General features: G+C 37.9%; 1 long non-coding RNA gene across 1 annotated transcript; it reads right to left on the bottom strand.

The window, feature by feature from the left end:
- Window positions 1-5,964: 5,964 nt before the first annotated feature.
- On the bottom strand, window positions 5,965-10,471 carry LOC108496162. Its single transcript, XR_001874358.1, has 3 exons — window positions 10,406-10,471; window positions 9,604-9,695; window positions 5,965-6,256 (listed from the first exon to the last, which is right to left on the bottom strand). It is a non-coding gene; the product is annotated as an uncharacterized LOC108496162 (long non-coding RNA).
- Between the last annotated feature and the right edge of the window lie 7,082 nt (window positions 10,472-17,553).

Below are 17,553 nucleotides of genomic sequence, written 5' to 3'. Positions count from 1 at the left end.
TTATAGGGAGTTACTTTGTGGCTGTGAGCTTTTACGGTGGTCCTTGTTGTAAAGAGAAAACAACAGTTTGTAATTACTGATCCCATAATTTCAATTTCCATAGGCTCCATCCTCCTCAGTCCCATATGAGGGGGATTCAAAGTGTACCTTTGTACCTTCATTTGTAGGTATTCCAATTAAACATGTCTGAAACAGGTTATTAATGTTCAACAGGGACAGACAGATGGCTTTATTTCCTGTCTCCTGAGGTAATTTTACCCAGATATTCTCTGAATTGGCATAAGCCCAGTTTGGAAGCCCAGCTGCAGTTTCCGATGTTCTTTGCTCGATTCCTATGTTGAGGAGGATGATGAGGAGGCAGGCACAGGTGGATCCTGGTAGATCTTGACTCTTTTTGCTGGAACCCACTTTGGGCCTGTGGAAACACAGGCGTGTCCTTTCCCCCACGTGATGAGGGGAAAAGGATGCGTGCATTTGTCAGTAAGCACATCATTGTCACTGGAAAACAGTTGACTTCTATAGGTGGAAAGGAGACAAAAATGCAAATAAAAATGTTATGTTCATTAAGTCCAGTCAGCAATGTGGGTAATACTGTAATTCTTCTCTCGCGTGCTGCTAACTGTGAGATGACCAGTTAGGTTTCTTCGGGGTCCAACTCAGAGTCAGGGTCGCAGATATTTGTGGGTGTAACATGCATAATTTGTTCATCATATTTAAGTTGAACTGCAGGGAATGGTAGGCTTAACATAATCCATTCTAAATGCTGTGGTTTGCTGGCACTTGCTGAAAGGACGGGCTGCAAAGGATGGAACGCACCTGAGGGGGTGTTTGTGTCATAGCGCCGCCCTGGGCGCTTGCCCCCCTGTTTCCTTACAGCTCACAGTCGCACTATCTGAGGTCTGGCAGTGAATTAAAAGTCACTTTTCTTTTTAAATTAGGTGACTTTTTTGGTGGCAGCAGTTGCTCATGGATATTAGAGATGGATCTGCAATCTCTAGTCCAATGTCTCCCTTTTCCACATCGTTGGCACAGTGTCTTTGGAAGCTCAGGTTTGGTGTTTAGTTTAGGACAGTGTTTATTCAAGTGCCCCTTCTGGCCACAGTTGAAACATTGCTGTAGTCCAGTTAAAGCTTCCACAATCAGTTTAGCTTTGTGAGATACTGATCCCACATTTTTACAAGCTTCAATCATCTCCAGCAAGCTGGGTTCTTTTAGCATTTTTAAGGCTTGCTGGCAGTTTTCATTAGCTTTTGCAATTACAAGCTTGTTAAACAGAATGTCCTGGCTTTCCTTCTGTTGGACTTGGTGCACTATAGCCTCCTTTAACCTGGTGATAAAATCGACAAAGGGTTCATTCGGGCCCTGATTAATTAACGTGAATGAAGTCATTTGCACATAAGCATCAGCCACCTTTTTAAGAGCTTCAACTGCTAGGTCTTTTGTAGCATCCAAATGCTTTAAGTCTATACAAACTCAGTCTTGCCGCCTGGCATAAATGCCTTCTCCATACAGCATGTCAATAGCACTGCTAACTGGAATGCCTTGCCTTTCCGTCTTTTCATTAACAAACAATTATGAGCCGTTTCCATTCTGCTTCAAAAATGGACACTTGTACTGTAGATAGCAGTCCATTAAGCACCACCCTGATATCATAGGGTATTAAATGATAAACCAGGAAAAATGATTTGAGCAGTCCTACAGTAAAGTGTGCTCTGAGACCATATTCCACAATTGCTTTTTTAATGTCCTTTAGCGTAGGGTACAAAATAGGCTTCCACTCCGGAGAGCGTCCTTCCTCCAGGTATATGGGCAAAGCTTTTAAAAGCTTGGCATCATGAGCCTGAGCAGCTTCTATCCTAAAAGCCTTTCAAATATTGTTGTAGGGCAGCTGTTGGAGGCTTTGGTAACAAAAGCCTCATGGGCGTGGCCATCTTCTCGGATGTTATTGTCAGAAGAGGCCCTGGCCCCGCCCCTTAGTTTCCATCTACCCTGGAAGGGCGATGGCATTGGGGTAGAGGTGGTGCTGGAGGGAGAGGGCATTCTGGTAGAGGGTCATGGGCGTGTTGGTGGTGTAGCGGGGTGGACACGGAGATGGGCTGGGGGGTGGAGCTGCAAAATTTTTGCACGCCGCTTTTCCACACGGTGTGCGTTCCCGTGTTCGGCCTTCACGTGCCTCGGTCTCGCACGCACACGATTGTCCTCCGCCTCCACCGTCGCTGTGTTGCAAAGACTGCGTGTCCCCGCACCATCTCTCTCCCTCCCGCCGTGCCGGATTTTTCGGGGCTTGTCTTTTTCCGGGGATTTTGAGTAGGATTTTTTAGATTTTTGTGGTGATTCTGGGAGATTTTCATTGGAACTTGCCATCTGATGCTGTAGCACCATTAGAACCAATCTCCAAGCTATCAATGCTTCAGTAGCAATTTTGTCGCCCCTCTCTTTCGCTTTCCAAATATTATATCCAATTTTTTCCCAGACTTTTACGGATGTGCTGTCAGGGACTGTTTCTCCTCCGTTTTTGAGCCATTTAGTGAGGGCTTTGGCAGATTTTTGGTCTAAGGGGTGTCCATTTTCCAAAATAAAGTCTTTAAGCTTTCGGTATACAAATTTTTGAGAGGTAGACAGCCAGAGGCCCATTGTGGTGTTACTGTGACTTCTGGTAGTCTGCAGTTGGCATTAAAATTTTTCTGTTGAGGGGACTGGGGTCCAGGGAGGGATTAGGGGTGTTCCAGAGCCACTCACCTTTCCAGTGTGAAGTCGGGCGCTGATCCAGTGATCCGCCGTCTGCTGTTCGGCTTGGGATGACCGGCGGAGCAGGCACCTCTCGAGGTGTCGCCTGAGTCCTTCTGGTAGCGAGGGAGTTTCTCTTAATATGAGAGACTCAGACCACGAGCCCCACACTGGACACCATATGCCACACTCTGTGGGAGGGGGGTGAAGGATCGTGGCACTGCACAAAGGGGTCCAACAAGGTTTGAGGTTGCAATGGCTGTTTAATGGGGGTGCACAAGGGTTTTATCAGCTCTGGCGTGGAATGCAGCAGAAAATGGGGTGGAGCATGAGACAGAGAGACAGGGAAATGAATAGGGATAGGGACTCAGGCAAAGAGGTAGGAATAGGGGAGAAACTGGGGAACGAAAGGACGAATGGTAGCTCTCTCCTCTCTGCAGCCTTCTCAGCCAATCAGAGGGAGAAGCGGGGAAGCAGGGAGCAGACAACTCGTGGCATGCCTGGACATGCCTGGGTATTACAACTGTAGGGGAAATCATACAATGTAGATATTTGTAACCACATAAGAACTGTAAAGTCCATATAATAAAGTCTTTTCAATCACTGTATATCTTTTTCCATTCCTGAAATCATTCCCATTCTGATCCTTGCTCCTCCAAAAGTGGGTAATAAGGGTTGTAAATACTTGTCGAAAAGACATCAAAGAATAGCCAGAGACGCTCAATGCTGAACACACATTTGCGAAATGTTTTAAATGAAAGCAAGCAAACATAATCTAAAGGGTAAAAAAAGGTATCTACTTTGATTGCCTACTTGTGGCAATAGAATATTGTCATATTACCTGACTACATTGGCTTGCTTCATCTGACTCTGCATAAGCACAACTTTATCTAAATCTGCCCATATCTAGGAGCATTTGAGTACACAGTTTTAACTGGAATTTCACAGCACTGTTAGCACTTGCTCAGTGCATGTTTGCCATTTTTGGTTTTGTAGCAGCTTGAAGTTTGCACAGATCACTTCATGACAGAAAGGGTATGGAAAGTGTTACGTACTTGTAGTGATCATACTTAGCTGTGCTTAGAGAATAATGCTGTGACACAACAATTCTTTTATCATATGGACATGTCCTGGATTTTAAGCTTGAAGTAGTTTAGTGTTCCCTTTTTCATGAGTTACTTTTGCTTATTTACCACCCAATGAACTCTACAAAAGTATTTTTGTGAAGTTTGACAAATAGTAGTCAAGCAAGTTTCAGTGTAGAAAAATTCTGCCCTGTGATGGTAAAACATACATTTGTACTTCTAACCTTTGATAATACAAATCAAAGACCGCAGCCATACACACTGTATTGTTTTTACTGCAATGAAGGCCCTTTCACTCCATAACCTATCCTGGCAGGCAAAAGGGAAACTAACAAAAAGACTCTAAATCTCCTCTACAATACTCCTGGAAGAAAGAAAAGCAAATAATGCTGGAAAACATAAATTGAAATTCAAACTTGAACAATAATGTAGGTCAGAATAAGATTAAGCATTCCTTTTTATGGACAGGATATACTTCTACTTAATATAAAAAATGTATGCAGCCTTGTCCAAACTAAAACAACTTGCTCAGACTTTTGTATTTTTCCAGTCTTCTTCTGAAGTCCCAACTGTCCCATGACTACTGAGTCCAGGCACTGAATCAGCAAGTTTAGGTCACTACCTCTTAGGATGATGAAAATATCTCTAGCTAAATCTACAAGTAATCCAAACAGATAATTTTACTATAAATTGAAATTAAAGACTGTAACATTGAGGTAAATATTATTTCTCAGCAGCAAAAAAGATATAAAGATTTTAGACTAGGTTCTAACACTCTGCAAATTAAAACATTAAAAAAGTTTGGGTTTTTTTCTCTGTTTTTCCTGGAGAAAGAGGAAACAAAAGAAAACAACTCCCCAAAAACATATTCAGACCTTCATAAAAAAACAGTGAATCAAGTAACTGAACAGACCAAAGATATCATCAACAGCAAATCTGGCTGGTTTGGCTGGTAGATAGATCAATAAATCAATATTGATCTATTGATTTATAAATTAAAAAATATACACCAAATAATACATTAAACTGGAGATAGTATAGAAAGTAAAGGAATTTTGCTATCCATGAGTCAGGAACAAAAGTTTAATTTCTTCAAATTTGCTGGATTTTCAGTGACTGAAAGTAGAAGTACCTTGACATCTGTTTTCAGAATTTGTAAGTGAAGGAAAACTCAAGACTCAACATTACCTCAAAAAGAAAAAAAAAAAAAAGGATATTCTGAAGCATATCAAAATTATAACAGGCAATGCATGATACTTTTTATCCAGTGAGTTAGTTAAAAAAAATAGCAATTTACACATGTGCCCCCGCAAACACTACAGAGGAAGCACAGATGGGACACCATCAAGTGGCATAAATGCTCTAGTACTTATTTATAAAATCTGCATAAATCTTTTGAGTATCTGAATACCTGAAATAAAAACACATAAATAAAATTGTGGAAATACTGCAAAAAATATATGTGCGTGTATAAATTATCATAAGGCAAGGGGTGGTGTTTAGGTCACAGCTGCTTCATAACTGATAAAGTTTAGGGGAGAAAAAAACCCCATGACACAGACACAAAATACTATATTATCTTGCGGACAAACACTAAATATTAGGTCCTTCTAGCCTCAGCTAAATGCAGCTGAGTACAGACTACAGACTGTTGGACTTCCAAAGTTTTGGTCACTTGGCACTGTTAGGCTTGTTTCATGTATCCAGCTTCTTCTGTTTTTTTCATTTTAATTTAATTTCCATGGACAGTCGTTTTTAGATCGTATTTATTTTTGGATCCTTTGTTATATTCAAAGAAATACTTCCTTTCCTTTATGATCACAGTTCACTGTATCATAACAACTTTTGAAAAAGACCTTTAGATGGTGAGATATAATATCTTTTTAATTTAATTTTTCCATTTAAGCATATTTACTAAAATGACTCCATCATTTAAATAGAAAATAGCTACATATGACTGTGGTCATATCTGGATCAGACGTTGTGCTGTCCTCAAAAGTAATATTTTTTCTAATCTTTCCCTCAGTAAGCACATGCAAAAATCAGAAAGGCGCAAAAAGCTACGCTGAGTCTAGTGTATTTTCCATTTTATTAGAAAACCCATCAGTAAAATATCTTGGTTTCCTCTTTGTGAGGGGAGTGAAACCCTTCTCCTGAGAGGCTTTTTGTTAGTTTGTTTAGTGCTGTTGAATGATCATTGGTTGCACAGTGGAAAGGGCACTCCTTTAAAGGACTTTAAAGGCAAAGTAGAAAAAATGACATTAAAAGCCTACCTTGGATCTGATTGATGCACTGTTATATTTGAAGTTCACTCACAGCTCTGTGCTAGAAGGCCAAGAGTACAGTCCTCTAATGAGACTGTGCATGAACACTTGCAGCTTTGTAGGCCTTGTTTTAAGTGGAGATCGAGAAACACTCCTTACTGATAGCTTTCGGGATCGTATCTAGACAGAAAATAACATCCTCAATTTGGCCTCTGAAGGTGGGTTGAGTAAATTTTTGTGATGTATCTGAGTATTTGCTGAGTGCAAGCTCATGTGGTATGGCTCCTATTTCTGTCGGCAAATACAAATTTTTCACTCAGCAGGCATAATCAGAGCTAACTCAAGAGGAAAAATAACAAAAACTCAACAGCCCTTAGCAACTCAGCATGGCATAGAGGGATTTAAGACTTTAGCATTTTATCTCTATCAGTATGAAAATGTATGAGGAAATCTGAACTTTGGAAGTGCAAATAAACACATTTAACACGTTATAAACCACCTATTCTGTCAATGACTCCTGGGTCTTTTCTTTTTCTATTTTTTTTTCTTTGCCAGCCTCTCTCTCCTGAAATAATAAAGCTGGTTCATTAATTTGGGCTTAAACTAAAATCAATTTGTTTTGACAGAGTTACTTTAGAGGTAAGGGAGGAAGTGTGCATAATCTACTTTTAGAATCTCTAAGCTGATAACAGAGAAAAAATCATGTTTCTTTTTTTTTTTCCGATGTTTTCCTTCTCTGCAGTTCCTGTTTACTTTCCTTCTCTTGGCTGAGACATTATTTCAGTCCAGTGTTTGAATTTGCTGAGGACCTGATGGCAATAAAAATGTTAAGTATCATACCTGAATCTAATTTAGGCAGTTGCATTCTCAAAAAATAAAATCCACTCTGCACTTTTAACTAAAAATATTTGCCTTACCTCCTAGAAACTGCTGTGTCAATGCATGTGGTTTACAATCACTAGTATTTCACTATAGAAGTAGAGTCTTTGGAAAGGAAAAGAAGGAATTTCTTACATGGGATAGTAGAGCACTAAGGAAATAGAAGAAAAATAAGTTCACAAGCTCCTAATAATATTGAAAACTGTTTGAAACATTTAAATTTTGACACAGTGGTTCATTCTCCTCTTTCTTCCCTGTCATCCCTCAGTTAAACTATAGGCTTTCTATATCTCCTTCTTATGGTTTAATCTGCAACAGTTGCATCTCCTTCGTATGCTATTATCCACACCATGTTAGCTGTGTTCTTACAGGAAACAAAGCTGTGCTCTGAACTGCATTGTTTAACTGGACATCACAAGCTACTGCACTTGCATGTCACCACTGGGTAGGTACCCTTTGACATATTCACCTTACAGAGAAATACACTAAGAAGTGTTTTTTCACAACAGCAACAGAACAGGCCAAGCAATTAAATAGCAAGAAAAAATGAAAAATAAAAACAAAGTGCTGAAGTTGCCCTAAATTTAGAGTGACTTCTCTGGTTTACTCCAGATTTCCCTTCAAAACAGAGATGTGTTAAAGATCTTGGTAAAGATGTATCATGCAAGCTTTGAAAAGACTGCTTCTGTGTGGGGCAATTTAGAAATGTAGATTTAGAAATCAAGCTTGTAATGGGAAATGTACTTAACCATCAAATAATCAAGAACCTGAAATAAGCTAGTAATTGCCTTCAAACCAACAGATTTACAAGTACAAGATAGCAGATTTCAATTTCTCTACCAGAATTTGCAAAGGCTTTACCTGTTAGCGCTGATTTTGATACCAAATGCCAAGCTGTTAGGATCACTGTTTTCATTCCCAGTAAGCTTCTTTTCGATTACTGTTCACATACCCCTACAAGAATCTTTTACTTTGTAGTTCTAACTGCTAACAACTTACTCAGAGCTGAAAGCAGCAATCTGTTATGAATCATTCTGTGGGTATTAAAAGACAATGAGTTCTTTCACATCTTCTGGTTTAATTCTTTTTATCTAGATAATATCCCTTATTTCAATTACAGTGTTTATCTTTTGAAGGTAACTTACCCTCCCCCTAATTACATTATTCCTAGAAACACCTGGCTTTTTTTTCCTTTGTGCTTTACAACTCAATATGAAAAGCAGCATCCTTAAATCTTTTCTGTCTCATGGGGCACAACACTGAAGAAGGAATATGTTCTTACCCAGACCATAATTTCCTGTCCACATTAACCTGACCTATGACAGATATGGTATCCCCAATTTTAAGTCCTTTGCAGAGTATTCAAGGTGCTGTATTATATTTCTGAAGGGCAGATGCTGAATTTGAGTGGCAGATTAGCAATCACTAGCTGAAATGCAGAAATTCTCTTAAATGAGGCCGTTCAACCATGCAATCACAGTGTGGGTGGGTCTTTAGTGAAAAGCATATCTGAGGACTCTGCCTAGAGATGTGCCAAGTTCAAGCTGAAGGATGAAATCCAGACCAGCTGTATCATGGGGACAGATGTGCTTTCTACCAGAGAGTCTGCAAACAGTGAGATCAGGAGCATGCTTCTTTGATTCTGTGAATAAAGGATGATTTTTTTTTTTTTGATCTTTGTGGGTCCCTTCAAACTCAAGATATTCTATGATTCAAGGAACACTGGAATTGACCCACTTACATTGGTTTATTCTTGAGGAGAAGATATCTGGCACTGACCACATCCTCATGGAAAGCCACTTGCTTAAAGAAGCATCAACTACGTTGAGCTTCCTTCTGAATTTCCCTTCTCATGTCAAGAGTGACCAGTGCTGCACACAGACAGAAATACAGCTTTTTCCCGGGGAGAATTTTACTGAGGAAATTTAGGGAAATGGAAGGAATAATTACATCTGCTCAACACTAACATAAAACTATTCTTTTAATTATTTGCCTGAGAAATCAAAGCTTTTCAGAAAATATCAGATCATGTATCATGTAATCAGCATTGTACTAAACAAGAAAAAAGGAATTATGATGTCCTTTTTGTTTAGATAGCTGCTACTTTTTTAATGTTTTCTTTTCCTTTGGAAACAATAATTTCTCTGCTCCTTCTCTTCTAAACTGCCTTTGGGCTCACCTGATTTCTTGGTGAATTTCCAGTTTTTATAGCTTCTCTATCCAGATTTCATCCAAAAAGTGCTCTAGTTAGAGCCTGAGTTCACTCAGAGTTGCCATAAATGTGAACTCAATTTACAAAACCCATCACCTTGTGCCTTTATAAATTATTTGTTATCTAATACAGTGTTTTACCTTCTTTCATGTAATTTTTCTAACATCTGACCACCTACTGTACCTACACATTATTTGCTTAAATATTAGACTTATGTTATATTAAAAAAAAATCCTATGGCAAACACTGTTAGCAAAAACATCTGAGTGGGTGGAATATAAACTCTCCCTGCAATTTTGAAAAGCCTGTAGCTGATTACTTCAGCTACATATATTAATAAACTAAAAATAAGAGATCAGAGAGAAGAAAAGGTGAGATCTGGTGAAGCATGGATGGATATTGATTTTAAAAGAGCTCTTATTCCACAGTTGCTGACCTCCTATTTGTCTTCTCTCTCTTCCTTCTGAATTGTATTTACTGCTATACATGGTCTTTCTTCAGCATCGCAGAGAAACAATAAATGTCTGCCTGAAATAATAAAGGATTTGACAGCATTAAAAAGATCTTGTCTAAAGAGAAATTAGTGTGCTTGAAAATACAGGGTCAAATTCCCCTATTAATATCAGCAGCGAGGCTTTGTTGAAAATCATTGGGGATACCGTGACAAAACAGACAAAAGTGTGCCCCTAAAAGCTGTCTGGGTTCTATGTATGTGTAATCAATGGACCTGCTTGTCTTTTGAATCCAATACTTAGCAATTTTTAAAATGAAGTAACTTCTGGACACTCATAGTGCTATTGCAGGAATGTCTGCAATATATAATGTAGTATCCCCAAAACTCTTTTCTACATCACCAAAGTGCATAGGTAAATCAAAGTGAGCCATCTAACTCAGATAGAACAATATGATAAGTTCAAATTAAATTAGTGATGTTGTTTCTCTTTAAGGGCAGGAACATCCTGTTCAGAAAAAGGTTCATGAAAGTCAAAGGCAGAACATTTTAGAATAATATGTAATTGAACTATTGTCTTTTTAAGCTCATAAGTTCATTATTTGCATTTCCACTGAAGAATGATGTTTCAAACCTTTCATATTTGTAATAATATGTTATAATGATTTTGAGTATAATGAACTAACAGAAATTAACATTAATATTTCTGTGTGGCTTTTACTTTTCTTATTAAACTGTTGGGCCGGGCACACAAGCAAAGAAAAATGAAGAATTAATTCACTGCTACCTATAGGCAATCAGGTGTTCAACCATCTCCAGGAGAGCAGCACCCCATCATATGTAACAGTGGCTTGGGAAAACAAATGCCAAATAGCCCGCCCTTCGTCCTTCTTCTCCCCAGATTTACATACTGAGCATGATGTCATATTATATGGAATATCCCTTTGATGAGTTGGGGTTACCTGTCCTGACTGTGTCTCCTCCCAGCCTCCCATGCACCCAGAACTTCTTTGCAAGTGAGGCAGTATGGAAAGCAGAAGAGGCCTTTGTTTTATGTAAGTGCTGCTCAGCAAAACCAAAACCATCTCTATATTATCATCACTGTGTTCCGCACAAATCCAAAACGCAGCCCCATGCCAGCCACTGCGAAGAAAATTAACTTGGCCCCAGCCGAAACCAGCACAATGGCACATGACATAATAACATGTCACAAATAAGTGAATTTATAATTAAAGTGTATATATTGAAATATAACATAATGGTAATGTATAGCTGCTGTCCAAGGAAAACTGTGGGTAGAGTTATCACGAGGAAGAGCCATCAGGTGCAAAACACTAAAATAATAAATTATCTACCTCTTTCACAGAGAAATGGAAAGAGGGAAAATCCTTTGCAGAGGCTCTTTAAAAATATCATCACCTGCATTAGGTAACTAGACACAAACATACTCTTACCTAATTTCTGCTTATCTGGTGCCTTGCAGATATAGTAGGAGCATTACTTTCTTAATGGCAGATAAAATTATCATCCCACCAAGAGTAATAAACAATCTGGAAAGGAAACAAAACAGGATTTATCACTCTGTTTTGTCTTGCTTAATTCAGTGGTATTTTGGCTCCACATGGGTTGCTTGAACACATCACTGTTAGAGCAACTGCTAGTTTCACTGATTGAGGGACAGTACCAGACGCAGTGAGATGGAAAAGCTGGGTCAGGTTATGGACCATGCACTCCCTGGCCAAGCTGCTGCTGTGCTCACATCCACCTTTCATCATCATCTTAGGAACTGGAGGGAATAAGAAAAAAACCCCTGTCCTTTCCTGTAACAGATCCTGATCCTGATAAGAGCATTGCAGAGACTTTCACAGATATTTTGCACTCAGAAAATTCGTGTCTATGCATTCATGTGGTATTCAGAGTTTAAAAAAAAAAAACCAAAACGCTGTGCTCACCTGGTCAGCTTTCTAGGTTATTTGATACTTCACAAGAAATGAACAAATGCTACATTATCCAAATACTTGTATGCTTGTGTAAGCAGAAAATAGACAGTTTGGATTTGTCAATTCTTCCTTAAGAAGAAATATATAAACAGAAAATGAATTATTGAAATACTTTAATTTCAACAAATATAAAGAAAAACCTGCAGCATTTTAAAATTCAAAACAATTTTTGTGATGCAATTATAAAAAAAGTTACAAACAAAGTTAGTAAAATTATATCATGAATCCATATTTCATTATTGCAATAAAGGATGAACAGACATCCTACAAGAACTAGCAAGGCTCAAAATTAAGGGTATATGAAGCACAGGATATGAAACAGGCACCAAGTCATTAAAATATAGGAAGCAAAGATGAAAAGGAGCATGCTTTCCATTCTTAGATAAGCATCAGTTATAAATCACTTCTCTCCAAACACAAATGTTTCTGAGTCAAAGAAAGAAAAAAAGAAAAAAAAGGAAAAGCAAAGGTCTAACTGTCATGTAAACTCATTTTAAATGTCATGTCTTATTAGAACCCAATAAGTGGAACGTCTGTTTTCCCCCTTTGGTTAAGCCATCACATTTGTCAAAATTTTATGATAATTCATTCCATCATTCCTCAGACATTTAAATGACAGACAGTCCTTGGGAAAAAAAATCCCTGTAATCCTACTCTTCATGTTAAACTGCCTCTAGAGAGGTTTTTAAAGTATACCACATCATGGTAGGAGCAGAGTCCTAAACTTCTCAATTCCACTTATGATTTGCTGCCTTTTTGGAAAATGACAATAAATTGGCTCTCTACTATTCTTGACCTCTTGACTTTTGAACCATGGCTGTCCATGCCTTAACTCTGCTTGTTTAAGTCAGCAGCTATCGTATCACTCTGATCCTTTCCCAGAGGGTCTGGAGATTTAAGTCTCCTGAACGGTTAAGCTCCCCCTCTAGTGTTCACTGCTCATCATATTATTCATCCAAGAAGAAGGGAAAAGACATGTCACTTCATAACTTCTCCCGGAGACCGTTTCTGCTCATTTATAGCTTAAGAGTTTAATGGCAGTAGCAAGAAGATTAAAAGGTAAATAGAATGCTTTTAATGTGTTTTTATTTGACTTCTTTCAGCTAATTTTGTAAGAACAAAGAGAAAGTAGCAATGAAGTTTTTAGTCTGAAATTAGTGTAAAACAGTGCCTGATCTTTAAAAAAAATATCTATTGGCATGCAGAATTTCTGAAACAGTCAGCATTTAGAAGGCATACAATAGTATAGCATTACCCCTGGGAAAGCATCAATTTGTCCATAGGTGAGTAAGTTAATAGCTGAAACCAAGGTGTGAGAAATCTTCATTTAAGTGCTGATTGCTAATCAAATAAGAGAAGGGGTTTCTCACATATCTCTTTCCTTAATCAGTCTTGCTAGTGACCTGAAAAAGACATCCTTTATTGCTTGCGGCTCAGCATATTCATATATATGCATGCACATTGATTATTTGGATTTACTTTAATGAAACAAAGTTTAATGAAAATCAGCTCATTGTAATAATCAAAACCTAGAAGCCTGAAGGTTAAAAGTTCAGTCTCTTTGTTAAACGCAGCCTTGGACCCACAGCTAAACACAACCCAGAATTTATTGTACTGTGGAAACACTGAAAAAATAAACCCTGCCACTTCAGGTGAGAGTACATCAGCACATCATCCCCAAATCTGAATTGATTTTAGCTTTAAATGCATAGTGTTTGAGCTAAATTGAGGAATGCAAAAACAACCCTTCACTTCAAGTCCCTCTTTGAAAATTGAAAACATTAAAAAAACCCCTAAACAAACTCTTCTTAAAATACTATTAAAAATTCAAAGCACATATGCTGATCTGTGACAGAAAGTCTTTTTGTTTTTATTAGCCCAGATAACTTTTCTTAACTGATATCTTTCTGTGACTGATATAAGCAATACTTCTCTTCATATAGTAGCCACTGTTTAACTACACAGAAAAAAAAAAAGGAAAGTTGAATGGATGTCAGCTAAAAAAACCCTAGTTTTGTTTTAAATATGAAAACATGTATTAAATGATATCCCAGCAAAATTCTGGTGGAGCAATTTCTTCTGTTCTAATGATTCTTGTGCAAAAGAAATGCTCTGGAAAATTATGTTCATTGTGCCAAAATTTTCTTTCAAAGATGAAAAAGAACTCTTGCCCTGTTTTATAACTTCTATGTGACATATTTAACTTTTGCCTTTTCAGTGTGACTTTCCTCCTTTTTTTTCCTTTAATATTAAATATTGTGGCATGTAAAAATTGTATTAAAAATGTAAAACATATCTGAACAAAATCAGACTCTTTAATGGATTTAGTTTTTTTTCCCTCACTACATTCTTTCCTAATCAATTTCAATATCTGGATTTGTCATTCCAAGTACATTGAAAACTTTAACTCCTTACTGCAGCGGACAATTCTGCCCTCTGCATCCTTCTGCAAGGTGTACACGTTAGCAAATTTCTTGTACTAAAAATAAAAATAGTGTTTTAGAAAATAGAACTGCAAATTTTACAAGCTTCTCAAAGCTGTTTATTCTGCTAGTGTGCAGTAGAGCTCTGCAATCAGAACATATACTGACTGGTTTGACCAGTGAGTTACAAGTACGTGTGGATTACATCTGTGGTGAAGGATTTCTAGCTGGAGTGGACAGAACTGTTGAAATCCAGCTTAGCGCAATCTCTATATAAAGGTGCAATTTCTAAAGTACTATAGAAATAAGCTGTACAAGTGCAAAGGTAGGGCATGGATTGATTATTTTGGAAGAAAGAGGGGGCTAAATATGAAAATATGAATCATCTTTAATACAATTTACTCTGGGTACAAGGCACAGTTGGACAGAGAGCTAAAATATAATGAGTATTGACTAATGTGGGCATTAAATCACCCACAAAGCAAAGACTGGTGTCTTCCTTATGCGTAGACCATCCAACATTGCAAAAGCAAGTATCTAACTAATATGCACTTAAGTTCCTCAGCACTACAATGCAGTACCCATCCTGTACTGCTGTCCTCCGGTGAACATCCTGGAGAAAAACATGCCATCGAGGCATGAATTGAGAAGATTGCCTGGCGTCAAACTGGCTGATACTCCCCAAAATGGACAGATGTTCAGCTATGTTGCAATAGGAGCGGCCTGATTCACAGACCAGAGAGATAAGTCAGATGAGAAACATAACCAAAGGCATTATGTAAACAGAGTTCAAACTATAACTCAGAATCTTAATCAGTTTCTAAATGGTTCCTTTGGCAAGAAATCTGTTGCTGTGTGAAGGGGAGCAGGGTGCAGAGGAGATATTCAGGAAGAGGAGGAAATAAAGACACACATATACTAGCCAGTACACAAACTTCCCCACATGGAAGAGTTACAACAGAGCAAAGGACTCAACACTTTACCAGTCTTTTTCTCCTGAAAGCTGGTTTCTTTAACAGTAAAATTAAAAATAAAGAGATATAAAGATTGTTTCAGACATCTAAGACTAAAAGATAGGATGCACTTGAAAATATATATTAAAAAATGGTATTGACTTGTAGTGTAGACATAAAGTGAATAAGAGAAAGGTTAAAAATAAAGAAGGAAAAAGAAGTTTCTTCTGTCATTCTTTTGGACAAACAAAATGCTTAAACAGAAGATTAAAAGAGATAACAATAGAACTGATAGGGAATTCTTCATAATAATGCATATAATGTCAATCAGACTTACAAGATATTATGTCCTAATTATATTTAAATTGGTAATTTAAATAATTCTGAATTAAAAAGAAAAACAAAACAAAATAAACCCCAACACTATAGGTAATCATAAGGTTGCAATTATAAATCCTACATGAGATTAGAAGAACAATTCTTCACTTAACAATTTACTGTTTGCAAGGTAACCCATCTCCTGGAGAAGATATTTGAGCATCATTGAAACAATGTAGACACTGTATATAAATTAGAACTCTTGTTTTCTAATATATCTCTGTAACTTTTGCCTACTTGATGAAAGCTTGAACTTCACAACTACATCAAGTCATTATTGAAAGAAATCATACGTGATTGGACAACACTCTCACCTTTCAATGAGTAAAACCTGCTAAATATTTGAAAAAGGTTCAGTTCTCTTAACACCTGAAATGATTATATTATACAAATATCTGTCTATAACCCTCATAGGGCTGTAACGATGTTAAATCTGCTGTATCTGAAGTTTCTATATAAGTTCATTTGGTACTCAGAAAATATTTACTGCTTCACTAACTTCTCTAACGTAGCTAGTATTACTGCATTATACTGTTGTAAAATCAGGAACTGCTGTAATTTCAATTAAATCAAAACTATATCCGGCTTTTATATGACAGTGGTGAGACAGAATTCTGATGTTCTTTGAACTCCTTACCTATTTAAAATGTGATTTAGGGTATTGCTTCATTACTATATATCCATCTATCTTCTACAGGGTTTTTTTAAATTTAAAATTTTGTAATGAAAGCAATTCCTAATTTTCTTTACTTTTTTATTTCTTTCCTTGGAGATTGTAAGAGCAATAATTTGATTTGCTGATAGGTTTTTTGTTTGTTTGTTTAACTTGGTAAGAGGACTTATGCATGCACATGTTTGTTATATGTATATGGGAAGGAATTATTTCTAGAGAGACTATTTCTGAATCTAACCCTGTGGTCAGTTTTGTGTCCTGTCTTATTTCTTGTAAGAGTTCATTACATAATCAAGGCTGAGCCTGTGAAGTGGGAAACTAAGCATCCCTCTGTAGGCAAACACCAGGATTATGTAGCCTGGAAAGAACAGCTTTAGAAACGGGTCCATTACAGCAACAACTTCCCGAGATTGAGCAAAGCAGAAAAACAACAACTACTTGCGTTTTCTATTGCGCAGGTTCTCCCTGAGCTGTGTAATTTCCCTGACCCACGTGGCCCCCCATTCGGAACCATGTTGTCTCCCCTCCCCAGTCGCGAACTCCGCCCCTGCACAAGCAGGATAGGCTGTCTCACTCACCTCTCCGTAGTCCCTGGCTCTGTTACTGGAACGTGATCCTCCTGTATCCCCTATTGGTCAGTAGAACCCTCAAGCCACTCCCTTCCCTCTGGACCTTGACCCAATCACGTCCCTTCTTCTTGCCCTCCCCCCCAAGCCCATATAAACCGCGAGAGTTTCGAAATAGAGGTCTTTTTGCCTTGGGACACCGAGAGGAAACTTGATCGCTCTCTCCACCTGCCAAAGGGGGACCGAGTTCTTCTCCGGGAAACCTCCAGCGGAGAGTCCACAATCAAGATTTGTTATCCCTCCTGTTAGTCAACAGTTGTGCTGAACTGCTGCCCTGAAAAGTCAGGGAAGGAAAGCTGATTTCTTGGATACCAGGGTTCAAACCCTTGCAGGGATATGGGCAGTGGATCAGAGACCTTGAACCAGACACTTCCGTCAATACAAAGCCAATATGAAAGAGAGAGCAGTAAAAATAGCACTGACTACTAAACAAACTGATTGACAGACCTTTTTTGTAGAGGATATAAACCATCTCCTGCCCTCCCCAAATTACTAACTGGTGCTTTTCCATGGTGTGTGTACTCATTTGTAGATATAATGAGTAGCAATAATACTGTCTTATATTTTTCTTCCTTTTTGATGTTGATAGCAAGTAAATGCTGATCAAGCTAATACACATAAGCACAAAAGCTATGCAATTTTCCTTAACATAAACATTCTCAACTGCAAACAATGCTGTCATTCTAACAGTTCTTTCTCTGGAGTTCAATTTTTCCCATTTTTTCTCTCTCCTTTTTTTTTCTCTCTCTCTTTTTTTTTTTTTTTTGGTGGGTCTTATCTACATGATTCTTCAGAGGATCAATCAAAACTCATTTTCCTAGTGCAAATCAATCAATCAATATTTCATGCCTGACATGGCCTGGTATGTACTACAGAATCACA

Source organism: Lepidothrix coronata, unplaced genomic scaffold (genome assembly GCF_001604755.1).
Source record: "Lepidothrix coronata isolate B3197 unplaced genomic scaffold, Lepidothrix_coronata-1.0 Scaffold37, whole genome shotgun sequence".
Lineage (NCBI taxonomy): Eukaryota > Metazoa > Chordata > Aves > Passeriformes > Pipridae > Lepidothrix > Lepidothrix coronata.
This window is presented reverse-complemented; position numbering and strand designations above follow the sequence as displayed.